Source organism: Cupressus sempervirens, chromosome 3 (assembly GCF_028749045.1).
Source record: "Cupressus sempervirens isolate cs-2001-9-10 chromosome 3, ASM2874904v1, whole genome shotgun sequence".
Classification (NCBI taxonomy): Eukaryota; Viridiplantae; Streptophyta; class Pinopsida; order Cupressales; family Cupressaceae; genus Cupressus; species Cupressus sempervirens.
Window position 1 is genome coordinate 321,468,362 of NC_143120.1, and position 14,255 is coordinate 321,482,616.

Consider the following 14,255-nt stretch of genomic DNA (forward strand, 5'->3'; position numbering starts at 1 on the left):
TTGAGTGGAGGGTTTTGTGGTTGTGTCACTATGGGTGGAGGGTTTTGTGGTTGTGTCACAACAGGTGGAGGTTTTTGTGGTTGTGTCACAATGGGTGGAGTGTTTTGTGGTTGGGTCATGATGGGTGGAGGGTTTGATTGTGTAGGAGGTGGTCTTTCTTCTCTCCTTCATTTTCTTGGATTCCTTGATCCATCTATATTAATTTTTAAAAAAAAAATTACAAAACCAAATATGAAATTTGATAAAACATACATAAATGAGGAATTGAATGAAGATTTACCTTGTTTGTGGGGAGCCATGGATGAACATGCAATCAAAAATTGATTTCTATGGTCAACCTAATCGGGTTTTGGTGTTCTCATTGAGTAATCCACACTATTGTTGTCATTCAAGGGTATAAAAATACCCTCAAATGCGAACAATAGTAAAATATATACTTTACAAAACCTGATCAGGTTTTGTAAAGTATAATGGATAGGCTTGGATACCAAGCCTGGCCGACATTTCACTTTTAAATAACCTGATTAGGTTTTTAAAAACTCGATCGAGTTATTGAAAATTTTGCTTTGTTTGGGGTGGGGTTTCCACTTTTTTGTACACCATCTTGGTGCACTCATCCATATATGTGTGTGTGTGTGTGTGTATACATTTGTGTATGTATATATATACATACACATACATATAAAAAAAAATGTATACATATACATATATGTATATATACATTTATATATACATATACATATATGTATATATACATTTATATATACATATAGACACATACACATACATACATACATAAATATGTACATACATATATGTATATATATATATGTCAAGTGAATCACATCTAACAATTAGTTGTTGATTTATAAGATATAGTTTATCGTGATCTATTTACACATTGACATAAAATTTATATCATGATTTAAATTATTGTAAGATCGCCACCTTCCAATAACTTCTGCAAATACACATCATAATCATTTGGAAATCATCACTTCATCACGATGTACACAAGGATTAGGCCCAATAAAATCATACAATCACACATATGGACTTTCAAACTCCCTTTGAATATCAATAATATGAGCTCCTCATCTAATAATGCTTCTGATGGAGCATCAAATTCCCTCAAAATCTAATATCAATCCTCCTTCTCTTGCAAGAGCATCCTCGAAAAAGATCAAGGCAAATAGCTCTTATAGTATGCATTGAAATAAAGGAACAAGAGATAGACTAACATAATATTCGCGGATAATTCTACATAATTATATAAGATCATTCCAATTTAATGTAGATAAAAATCTAATTCAAATATATACTTTGAACATTTATGCATATATATAATTTTAAATCTTCTAAGTATATATCTCTAATATATGTTTTCACATCTTATTACTTTATATACATATATAATCATCATATATATATAGACACATACACATTTTTATCTATCCATATAAATGAAATTAATAATAAGCATTGTATAGTGTGGATCACACTCCTCATACAATATTGATATATTAATACATTATTTTACCTTATCACGTCGAGTCTCATGATTGTCTTACTTTCTTGAAAGATTAATTAACATTAGTGCAGAGAGTTTGTCTAGTTTTTCCTTATTTTGAGCAACAATGATGGATGCATATGTTAAGGGAGTAGCTATTTTCCTAGTACTGGGAGGAGTATGTAGTATTTCATAGTGCCCTTCCTCTAAATGAATTTCTCTGTATATGTTTATGTTGTGACAAGTCTTCTTATTGACACGTTGATTGAAAATAATAAGTAACGATGTCCATACATGAAGTGTCTCTAGCTACTTTTAAATATATTGGTTAAGAACTCATCAAAGGTCAAATACTTCCTCAACAAACATATAGAGAAATTTTCCTCTAGACACGGTAACAACAATAGAGATACAATTTTATTTGACCTCGAATATATATATATATATATATATATATATATATAAGGCATTACTTTACCAAGTCTGTAGTTCTTAGACATGTTTACCATTAAAGTTTTGACACTTCTCGTGATCAATTTCCCAATAAAACCTATGGGTTGTTACAATGTATTGGAAATATATCAACATAGAGATGTGTAAATTGTTCAATGCAAGCAAATAACATTACTCAACAACTCTGTGCCAACAACATAAGTGCTTGGGTGTAGATGAGCAACTACGTCATATGTTATGATGACTCCAATTTTAACACTAGATACAAATTTCATTTTTCTAATGAACACACATAATGTCACAAGAGTAAATCTGATAACTTCAAAACACATCATGAGTGCCCTTGAGTCGATTGGAAGATATCAGTTTATGAATTTGTTCAAACTACTAAGAACATTTTAGTTTCAACAATATGAAATTTATAGTCAATAAGTCATAGCCTCAACCAAGTGTGATCCACGAAATCAATATCGACATCAAATGTGGGGTTATACAAACAATGAAAATATTTCCTACAGTGATATCAATGAGTCCACTATTAGCATTGCTTCAATGTGAAAATTAAGCTTTAATCCCCAAGATGCCAACTGGTGAACAAAACTCCCCACTGCCACCCCATCTCCCATGACTCCATAATGGAATGACTCGACAACTTAATTAAATGTTTCCATTACAATAAAAAGCATACAAAATGAAAGGATTGTTTGGTTATAACATCAGATGTATCAAATATTTCAAATGTTATTCTCTATAAATTCACATTTTTATGGCAATTGTGACAGTACATTTGAATCTTTTACATTTTGCAAGTAAGAATTTCCATTCCCTCACTGTATTTAGTTTATCTTCTTCTATATTTAGTTGTAGATAATCTAATTTTATTTTTTGTATGCACAAAGTAGTTTGAAGGAGAGCTCGTATTAGTCATCACAAGCAACAGGAAAAGACGATATTTGCAGGTATGTTATATTTTATAGGAAAGGGTAATGTACACCTCAGTCACTCCTGTTCTCTAGATAGTCAAGTGAATGAAATCAGAGATTACACTACATTTTTTATTCTTCTTAGATATGAAACCTGATAAAATTGTTTCTTTAAAATTCTCATTTAGATATTGTGCTCCCTCTCTTAGTCATCCAAGTTTGTAATGACCTGTACCAGCACTGTAATAACTCAAACTAACATTGTACTGTCCTAAACTAGATTTTTCCTTATTTTCCTTCAAGTTAACCTCAGAATCATGAATATACAAAATTGCCTTGCAAATAACTAGCAATGGTAAAATACAAACAATAACCTAGATAGATATTTGACCAACTCTTTCTTGAAAATAATATTCAAAATGCATGCACATGCAGATGTAATACAAACAACAATAGAAAACCAATATTTTCTTAAATAAATCCATCTACCTTATAATGCTATTAAAGATTCAAGCATATAAAAATGCATTACAAATATGTATAACACATTATTGCATTATACAACAATAAAACAGTAACCAACAAATCATAATTCAATCTTACATATAGTTTTACATTCAAATTGGAGAAACTAAGTGAAGAACCTATAAGCACAAACAAGACACTTGAAGTGATATCTTCCAGGACAATGGGTTTGCATCCACTGCCTGCCAGCATGAGGGGCTAAATCCTCCCACTGGCTGAAAGTTGAAGCTTTCTCAATAACTCTCACAACAGAGAATTGAAAATTTGAATAATAAATCAAGTATACCAAATGAAAGGGTTTCTTCTCCTTTTATTCTCTTAGTTGCGACTCTTCAACTTCCTTTCTAGCTTTTCATCTTATCTTTCCTTGTCATCTTTTGCCCACTTGGAATATTAATTTAACCTTTAATAAATAAAGTCTTAGCTCTCATAGTCAATTTTAATATTATAAAGATGCCCCCTTTAATATTTCTAATGTCCCCAAAAAGGGGCATTACATAGTTGTTCACAACACTCAATATGAAATAGATTTTATTCATTTTTGTCTTCTTTATTAAGAAATCTAAAGCCTCATACATTATAAACATCACGAGATATTTGAATCCCAATCATTGAAAGTTTGTTTGTTCCTGATACAATAAGTTTGTAAAGCTTGATTCTTGGAATACAGAACATAAAAAGGATCTCAAGCAAATCTATAGAGGGTCTATAATAATTATGTAATGTATATGATTAATTTTATCTTTCATTAGCATTTATTTATTAAATTGTAATGTGCTATAACACATTTAGCCTGATGAAATGCAAAAAATTAAGAAAGCCTAAAATAAAAGAATTATATCTCCAAGAACACTAAATCTATAAAAAAAATGTTCTTTAAATCTTGGTTCTTGTGATCAAGACTTGAAATAAAAAGTAATCAATAGTAAATTAGAAGTACAGGATTAAAATTGTCCCTACAATGTTGAATTTTTTGAAATAAACTTAATATTTTTTCTATTACTTTTTGTTACCTATACACTTATTTCTATGTTTTAAAAAATATGTGTTCACCTAATATGAATAATATAAAGTGTATTTACTATTAATAATTATTATTTTTATCTTATGATTTAAAAAAGTAATGTTTTCTATTATTTTAATTGTGCAAAAGGAATAAGACATGGATGTGCATATAAGGATGAAGGTTGAACTCTCTTCTAATGAGAATGGTTTTGAGGGTGCTTGGTTTGAAGCAACTATCATGGGATGTGTTGATAATACTACTAAAATCAAGTATTATGTTAGATATGACCATTTCATAACTGATGAAGTGGTTCCAGAGCCCCTTGAGAAAGAGGTCTTTCCTGAATATATGTGTCCAATGCCACCTCAACTAGCATTGCCTTCAATTATAGAAGTTGACCTTCGTGTGGAAGTACTAGAAAATGACTATTGGTGGAGGGGAGTGATTGTTGATATATTTGAGTCAGCTCTTAGTATGAAAGAGTTATATGAAATATATTTTATTGATAGTCATACCCTACTATCATTTTTACACTCCCAATTATGACTAGCACAAGAATGGGTTGGAGGTCGATGTGATCAACTCACTATACTTTTGTATTGAGATTAACTAATTGATAGATAATTTTGAGTTCTTTTTGTCTTTGAATTGAGATCTATTATTCTTTATTGAATAACTATTTCCTTTTCTATTGAGATCAAGTAAGTTTGAAATCCACTCAACCACTTGTTAAATAATGTACTTAACTTCAATTTTGTTTTTTATATTTAATTAATAAATTAATTTTTTGTGTTGGATATTTAATTTCATTCCTCTATCAAATATTAAAATTATATTAGTACCTTTGTGCCTACACATGTTTACCATTAAATTTTTAACACTTCCTGTTGTGGTCAATCTCCCAATAAAACCTATGAGTTGTTACAATGTATTGGAAATATATCAACATAGAGATGCATAAATTGTTCAATGCAAGAAAATAACATTACTCAACAACTCTGCACCAACAACATGAGTGCTTGGGTGTAGATGAGCGACTACATCATATGTTATGATGACTCTGATTTTAACACTAGATACCAATTTCATTTTTCTAGTGAACACACATAATGTCACAAGAGTAAATCTAATAATTTCAAAACACATCATGAGTGCCCTCGAGTCAATTGGAAGACATCGATTTATGAATGTGTTCAAACTATTGAGAACATTTTAGTTTCAACAATACGACATTTATAGTCAATAAGTCATAGCCTCAACCAAGTGCGATCCACAAAATCAATATCAACATCAAATGTGGGGTTATACAAACAATAAAAATATTTCCTACAGTGATATCAATGAGTCCACTATTAGCATTGCTTCGTTGCGAAAATCAAGCTTTAACGCCCAAGATGCCAACTGGTGAACAAAACTCCCCACTGCTGCCCCATCTCCCATGACTCCATAATGGAATGACTCCACAACTTAATTAAATATTTCCATTACAACAACAAGCATATGAAATGAAAGGAATTTTTAGTTACAACATCAGACATATCAAACATTTCAAATGTTATTCTCTATAAATTCACATTTTTATGGCAATTGTGACAATACATTCGAATCTTTTGCATTATGCAGGTAAGAATTTCCATTCCCTCGCTGTATTTATTTTATCTTCTTCTATATTCAGTCATAGATAATCTAATTTTATTTTTTGTAGGCACAAAGCAGTTTGAAGGAGAGCTTGTATTAGTTATCACAAATAGCAGGAAAAGACTGTAAATGCAAGTATGTTATATTTTATAGGAAAGGGGAATATACACCTCCGTCACTTCCATTCTCTAGATAGTCAACTGAATATTACATTGCATTTTTTATTCTTCTTAGATATGAAACCTTATAAAAAAAAAATTCTTTAAAATTCTCACTCAGATATTGTGCTCCCTCCCTTAGGAGTCCCACTTTGTAATGACCCGTACCAACACTGTAATAACTCGAACTAGCACTGTACTGTCCTAAACCAAAATTTTCCTTATTTTCCTTCAAGTTAACCTCAGAATCATGAATATACAAAATTTCCTTGCAAATAACTAGCAATGGTAAAATACAAACAATAACCTAGATAGATATTCGACCAACTCTTTCTTGAATATAATATTCAGAATGCATGCACAGGCAGATGTAATACGAACAACAATAGAAAACCAATATTTTCTTAAATAAATTTGTCTACCTTAGAATGATATTAAATATTCAAGCATATGAAAATGCATTACAAATCAGTCGGATAAAACTAGTAGTCCTTCGACACTCCTAAAACACATTATTGCATTATACAACAACAATAAAATAACCAACAAATCATAATCCAATCTTACTTATAGTTTTACATTCAAATTGGAGAAACTAAGTGAAGAACCTATAAGTCCATACGAGACACCTGAAGTGATATCTTCGTAGACAAAAGGTTTACATACACTGCCTGCCAACACAAGGCACTACATCCTCACACTGGTTCAAAGTTGAAGCTTTTCTGAATAACTCTCACAAGAGAGAATTGAAAATCTGAATAATAAATCAAGTATACCAAATGAGATGGTTTCTTCTCCTTTTATTCTCGCAGTTGTGACTCTTCGACTTCCTTTTTGGCTTTTCGTCTTATCTTTCCTTGTCATCTTTTACCCACTTGGAATATTAATTTGACCTTTAATAAATAAAGTCTTAGCTCTCATAGTCAATTTTAATATTATAAAGATGTCCCCTTTAATATTTCTAATGTCCTCAAAAGGGACATTACACAGTTGTTCACCACACTCAATATGAAACAGATTTTATTCATTTTTGTCTTCTTTATTAAGAAATCTAAATCCTCATACATTATAAACATCAGGAGATATTTGAATCCCAATCATTGAAAGTTTGTTTGTTCCTTATACAGTAAGTTTGCAAAGCTTGCTTCTTGGAATACAAAACATAAAAAGGATCTCAAGCAAATCTATAAAGGGTCTATAATAAGTGTGTAACATATATGCATTAATTGTATCTTTCATTAGAATTTATTTATTAAATTGTAACATGCTATAACACATTTAGGCTGATGAAATGCCAAAAATTAAGAAAGCCTAAAATAAAAGAATTATATCTCCAATAATATTGAATTTATAAAAATAATATTCTTTAAATCTTGGTTCTTTAACAAGATTAAAATTTTCCCTACAATGTTGAATTTTTAAAAATAAACTTAATATTTTTTCTATTACTTTTTGTTACCTATACACTTATTTCTATGTTTTAAGAAATATTTTTCCCCCTAATATGAATAATATAAAGTGTATTTACTATTAATAATTATGTTTATCTTATGATTTAAAAGAGTAATGTTTTCTATTGTTTTGACTATGCAAAAGGTATAAGACATGGATGTGCATATAGGGATGAAGGTTGAAGTCTCTTCTGATGAGAATGCTTTTAAGGGTGCTTGGTTTGAAGCAACTGTCATAGGACGTGTTGATAATACTACAAAAATCAAGTATTATATTAGATATGACCATTTCACAACTGATTAAGTGGTTCGAGAGCTTCTTGAGGAAGAGTTCTTTCCTAAATATATGTGTCCAATTCCACCTCAACTAGCATTGCCTTCAATTATAGAAGTTGGCCTTCGTGTGGAAGTACTAGAAAATGACTGTTGGTGGAGGGGAGTGATTGTTGATATATTTGAGTCACCTCTTAGTATGAAAGAGTTATATGAAATATATTTTATTGACAGTCATACCATACTATCATTTTTACACTCCCAATTATGACCAACACAAGAATGGGTTGGAGGTTGATGTGATCAACTCACTATATTTTTGTATTGAGATTAACTACTTGATAGATAATTTTGAGTTCTTTTTGTCTTTGAATTGAGATCTATTATTCTTTACTAAATACTACTATTTGAAGTATTCTTGAATCACTCACTATTTCCTTTTCTATTGAGATCAAGTAAGTTTGAAATCCACTCAACCACTTGTTAAATAATGTATTTAACTTCATTTTTTTTTTTTATATTTAATTAGTAAATTAAATTTTTGTGTCGGATATTTAATTTCATTTTTTTATCGAATATTAAAATTATATTAGTACCTTTGTGATTTCTATTGAAATTATATTTGCCACCTCTTTGTATGGAAGAATTATATGAAATTAATTATTTTGTGTTATCTATATAGTTCTTTTCTATATTTTGCAAACATAATTTTCTATTAGTAAATTTTTATTTTATTTCATAAATCTCATAATGTTTAATGATTCTTAATGTTTTATTATTTTGTTTGTGTTATAATGATGCAAGCATGGACTCTACCAACAATTCATGTGATCAACTAAATGTTGCAAGAAATAAAGTTGTTGCAAAAATCATTTTATTGCAGCATTACATCCTTATAGGTGTGTATGGACAATCAAGGCTAAAGTTACTACAAAGACTCATCTTCATCAGTTCAATAATGCAAGAGGAGATGGAAAAGCTTTTAGTTTTGATTTGGTTTATTTTGATGGTGGAGAAGTATGAGTTACATGTTTCAATGTTGTTGCAGATAAATTTTATGAATGCATAGAGATTGGAAAACTGCTTACAAACTCAAAAGGGAGCCTTAAACCTACACATAAAAAATTTAATCATTTGAAGAATGATTGGGAAATTCTACTACAAATTAATTCCATAGTTGAATTATGTTTGGAGGAAGACAATTTTATACCTAAACAAAATTTCAATTTTATATCAATAAGTGAAGTTGATGCCATGGAAAGCAATTCTATAGTTGATATCATTGGTGTTGTTTTTGCAATTGATCCATCAAGTTTGATATTAAAAAAGAATGCCACACAAACTCAAAAAAGAACTCTTCAATTGAAAGATAGGTCAGGATGGCCAACAACTCCAATGATATCAATGTGGGGTGACTTTTGCAATAAGGAAGGCCAACAACTCAAAAACCTATGTGACTTAGAAAGTTTTCCTATTCTTGCTATAAAGGTTAGACAACTCAATGATTTTGGAGGAAAATCTATAGGGACAATTAGCACAACCCAACTTTTTATAAATCTAGATCTTCTAGAGGCACATCAATTGAAATCGTGGTTTGATACAGAAGGGAAAGGTCTTGCTTCCCCTTTTATTACAAAGAAAATATCATCTGTTAGACAAGCTTAAATGCTAAAAATTGTGACACAAGTTAATGATTTGGGACTTGGTCAATCTAATGCACATTGTTGGGGTGTGATAAAAGCTACCCTATGTTTTATAAAGGTGGAAAAAAATTATTATACAGTTTGCCCCTTAAAATTTGAAGATAGACAATGCAAAAAGAAGGTGAACAATGATAGGAATGGTAATTGGTATTGTCAAAGATGTGATAAGAGTTTTTTTGAATGTGATTGCATATACATGCTTTAACATATAGTGCAAGGTCACACAACATTCACTTGGGTTACTATTTTTGGGAAAGCAGTAGAAGAGATTATGGGTGCTACAACAAAGGAATTAAAAATATTGAAGGATGCAGAACAAGATGATGACAAACTAGGAGAAATCATACGGAAGGTCATTTTCAATAAATTCATATTTAAAGTTTTCGTGAAAGAAGAGACTTAAAATGATAAATAAAGGGTTAAGTGTATGGTCATAAAAGTTGAAAAGTTTAACTATGCATCTAAAAGCAAAGTATTTAGGTTCTACTCTGTTTATTTCCTTCTATGTGTTTGCTTCTAGCTAAAAATATTTTCAAATGTACCGATAAAATACTTGGATATGTGCAAGTTAGCACATCCAAATTTTGAGTAATAGATCCGTCATATCATTCAAAAATATTGGATCTTATTCATTTGATGTATATTGTAGATATACATTTGTGAAACTGAAATTTTTTAGTAATCTTTTTTTTTAGTATTTGCAACCTTCTAACTTTTGTAATACATAATTTGATGAACTATTTATATTTGTGAACTTTAGATATCTTGAAATTAGATATCTCTCAGCTTAATTTACAAAAAAATAAAAATAAATAAATTTAGGTATGCTAGTTTTTACTTACTGCTTCCAGTGGCTCCTAAAATAAAGATGCTCATTTCATTTGTAAATAAATTGTTATGATTTAGCATTGTGATAAAAAATTGTTAATGATGTTCACTTCGTTACAAATCCTTTATGATAAAATCAATCCTCTAATATGCATCTATCAACATTATGCGTTCAATTTTTCTCAAATTCTGGCTTCTACAACAGTAAAAAAATTTAAATAAAGAGGAGAAATACCGTCAACAGGGTTAGAAATCATTTTCTACAATCAAGCGTAGCGTAAGTAGTACCAACGTGAAGAAATTGAAAGATTGAAACGTACTGACTATACGGATAGATACCCCAAATAAATTTTAAACCCTAGCATCTCCAATTCAGAAACTAAAAATTAGAGACAAAAGTAGTTATAATTTAGTGCAAGGAGGAATAGTGCGAGACTACACACCTGGTAAGGATATAGTAGCCTAAGTTGTTTGAAGATTCTTTATTATCAACTTTTGAATGTGCAGTGGAGAAGCATAATCCATGAAATGAACAAACAAAAAAACAACCAAGCAAAAACCACACAGAAAGGCTTGCCTACTAAGAAAGAAGCAGGGCGGGGAAAGGTGTCATCCCTTCCCCAAACAAACAAAAAAATATTATATTAAGATAGCATGGCCTATATGCAAGTGCACTTGCAAAGACAACACCATATATACCCAAAATTCTGCAAACTGGTGAATATTTACATAGATCAGCTGTATTTACTTCTATTTCAAACAATATGGTAAATCACAACCAGTAGAGCATAGTTAAGGGAAGTCTCGGTGCTTCACCTCTGTGAGCATCACCCAGATCCAATGACTATTAAGTGTTCTATTTATTATCATGAGAGATGAATTCTTATAAATCACTACTCATTAAACATAAGTCAATGAGTTTGACTAAAAAATTACATAGTTAAACCCTAATAACAATATGACAATTTAACTTGTTGTAGAAAAATATCTTCTACTTATTAATTTAAAGTCTATTAGCCTAAATCATTAAAAAAAAAAAAAAAAACTAATTTAAAATCTACGAACTTAAATATATGAAAAAATAATTATTTAAAAATGATCTCTATAAATTTTTTATGAAAAATTAATATGAAAAATATTATATATATATATATATATAAAGAGCAACTCCCACAAATATCATATCATATTGGCTAAACTAAAATTCAATATATAAATGAAAAAGGTTATACTAATTTAAAAAATAAATTAAAACAATTTAAAAATGAAAACTTCAATCATACAAATATCCTAATTGCTAATCTTATAAATAAAAAACTAAAACTTTAAAAAAATAATTATAAAAACAAAAAACTAAACTAATTTAAAGTCTATTAGCTTAAATTTATGAATAAAATAATTATTTTAAAAAATCTCCAAAAATTAATATAAAAAATTAATATGAGAAATGTTAAAAACTATAATTAAAAATAGGAACTCCTCCCACAAATATTTTATTGGCTAAACTAAAGATTAATATTTAAAGTCAAAAAACCTAAACTAATTAAAATAATTTAAAAACTAAAACTTCAATCAATATTAAAAATAAAAATAAAATAAAAAGAAAGAAAAACATGAGTTAAAAGTGGAGATAACAACTAATTAATTTTCTAAATAAATAGAAAAAAAAAGAGTTCAGAGTCTAGATAAATTAATTTATAAATTAAATACAAGAGTTAAAAATAGAGATATATAAATAAATAAGAAAAAAAAATTAACAATGTAGATAATAGCTAAGTAAATTAAATAAATAGGAAAAAAAAAAGAAAAAGTTGAGGTGACATAAAACTGGCTAGCTAACATTTTTCTGGTCAAAGGCTGACAATTTTCTGACCAAAAAGTGATTTTACAAGAACAAAGTTCCCACATATAACCTATCGGCTAAATAATCAAAGAAAGAGTATAAAAATTAATAGTCTAGAAACATGTGGTATTTTAGAAGGAAGTATTGTACATAGAAACATCTATTTTGGATGAGTTAAAGTTGTAATAGTGTCTTATTGTAGCTTTTGCAGGTTAAGATGTTTCATGCCTTTTTTATCATTGAGAAAATATAAACATAAAATGGGTGGAAAATGTTTCATGCCATTTTTTATCATTGACACGTGTTATAAAAATTAAATGTTTGGTGAACAAGATACACCATAAGAATAGGAGTTAGAAAGGGAGATTCAAGTAAAATGAATAAAAATATAATCAAGATTTTAAGATACAATTTTTTGTTATTATAACAAAAAAAAACCCACACTAAAGATGGATTGAATGCCTACTTTCTACTCCACTTCAATTGAGATAATAGGTCATTGTGGACTATTTGCATGTAAAGTAATAGGGAGTTGGAAACCACACCAAGTATATGATGCAACAAGGCAAATCTTATTATACAATTTGAATCTATAACTTAGATAGGCTTGTTTCCCCCCTCTTAAAAATAATCATCATGTTGTTTATGCTAAAAATCTATAACAACACATTGATTGAATGTTCACAACCCAACCTCCCCCTCTCACTCATCCTGGCCTAATTTAGAAGTTGAGTGTGAAATCCTACTAAAATCAAACGGATAATGGATCTTATTAAATATCAAGAAATCACATCCAATCAAATTTTTGACTCAACTGCGTTGAAACACAATGCTGAGATCTCTTTTCATTAAAAAAATAAATTGATAAAAATATTTGCAAGGGTCAAAAATACCACATACTATTTAATTCTTATGCAAACACTTACACTTAGGAAGACTATTTGAAGCTTTGGAATGAAGCTTCAATCATCTTATGAATAAAAGGAATGTGTTATGAAATATGATGTTAAAGTGTAACACAAGTTGTGTTCCTATCAGATGGAGTCTATTTTTGATGAGTGGGATTATTGGATTTGTCTTCAGAAGAGATCTGCTTTCGAATTGTCTTACTTAATCATTCTAGCCACCTCTAGCATTTTGGACCTCTAATCAGGTATTCTAACAACACAAGCCATGAACATTTGTAACATCTTCAATACCATTAGACAAAATTCAATGAAATTTTAAAATTGCGCAATTGGTCCAAATTGGTGTAATATGATGACCAAACTATTCAAATTAAAAGAAATAGTTGCATTAGAGATATCAAAAGACTATTTATGTACAAGGAATAACACCCACCAATCTTGCCCATCTGCTGAGAAGAAAAAATCCATCATCAAATTTGTTCCCTATATAGATAATAATAATAAACACAATTCTCTATTTCTACTCACATTCAAGTATTATCTTCGTCTGATGTTATGGAGCATGTCCTCCAAAATGCTGTTGAAAAGAGTCGCTTTAATGCCTAGTCCCATCAGAAGTAAAATGTCATAATTTTGTGTAATATTGTGCAGGAGTACCATATGGCACATCGATAAGAAGCTTTGGTAGACTATTTGAAGAATAGCATCATTATAAAATCATATACAATAGCCTCAAGAATTTTTTTTTATAGCTATAACAATTATATATCCATTTCAGTTATAGCAGACTTGTACCTCTTCTTAGTCGTCTCGTTTACTCTCAGAAGCCCACTTTTGTCCCTGACTGGTTGCTCGCAGGCCTGTCATATATTTTACAGTCACAAAAACTAAGTATCAAGTTGCTCACAAGCTATCATAACAAAAACTAAGTATCATGGCTTTTGGAAACTAAATATTTAGTGTACACTTAATGGAGCTACTAATTTAAGGATTGATTTTAATTTGTAGTTTGAAATGAGTGTTTTTAATTACTTTT

At 29.5% G+C, this 14,255-nt stretch overlaps 1 pseudogene; it reads left to right on the top strand.

The window, feature by feature from the left end:
- The first annotated feature begins 8,742 nt into the window (after window positions 1–8,742).
- Window positions 8,743–10,160, top strand: LOC149566290 (replication protein A 70 kDa DNA-binding subunit A pseudogene; annotated as a pseudogene).
- Window positions 10,161–14,255: the final 4,095 nt, after the last annotated feature.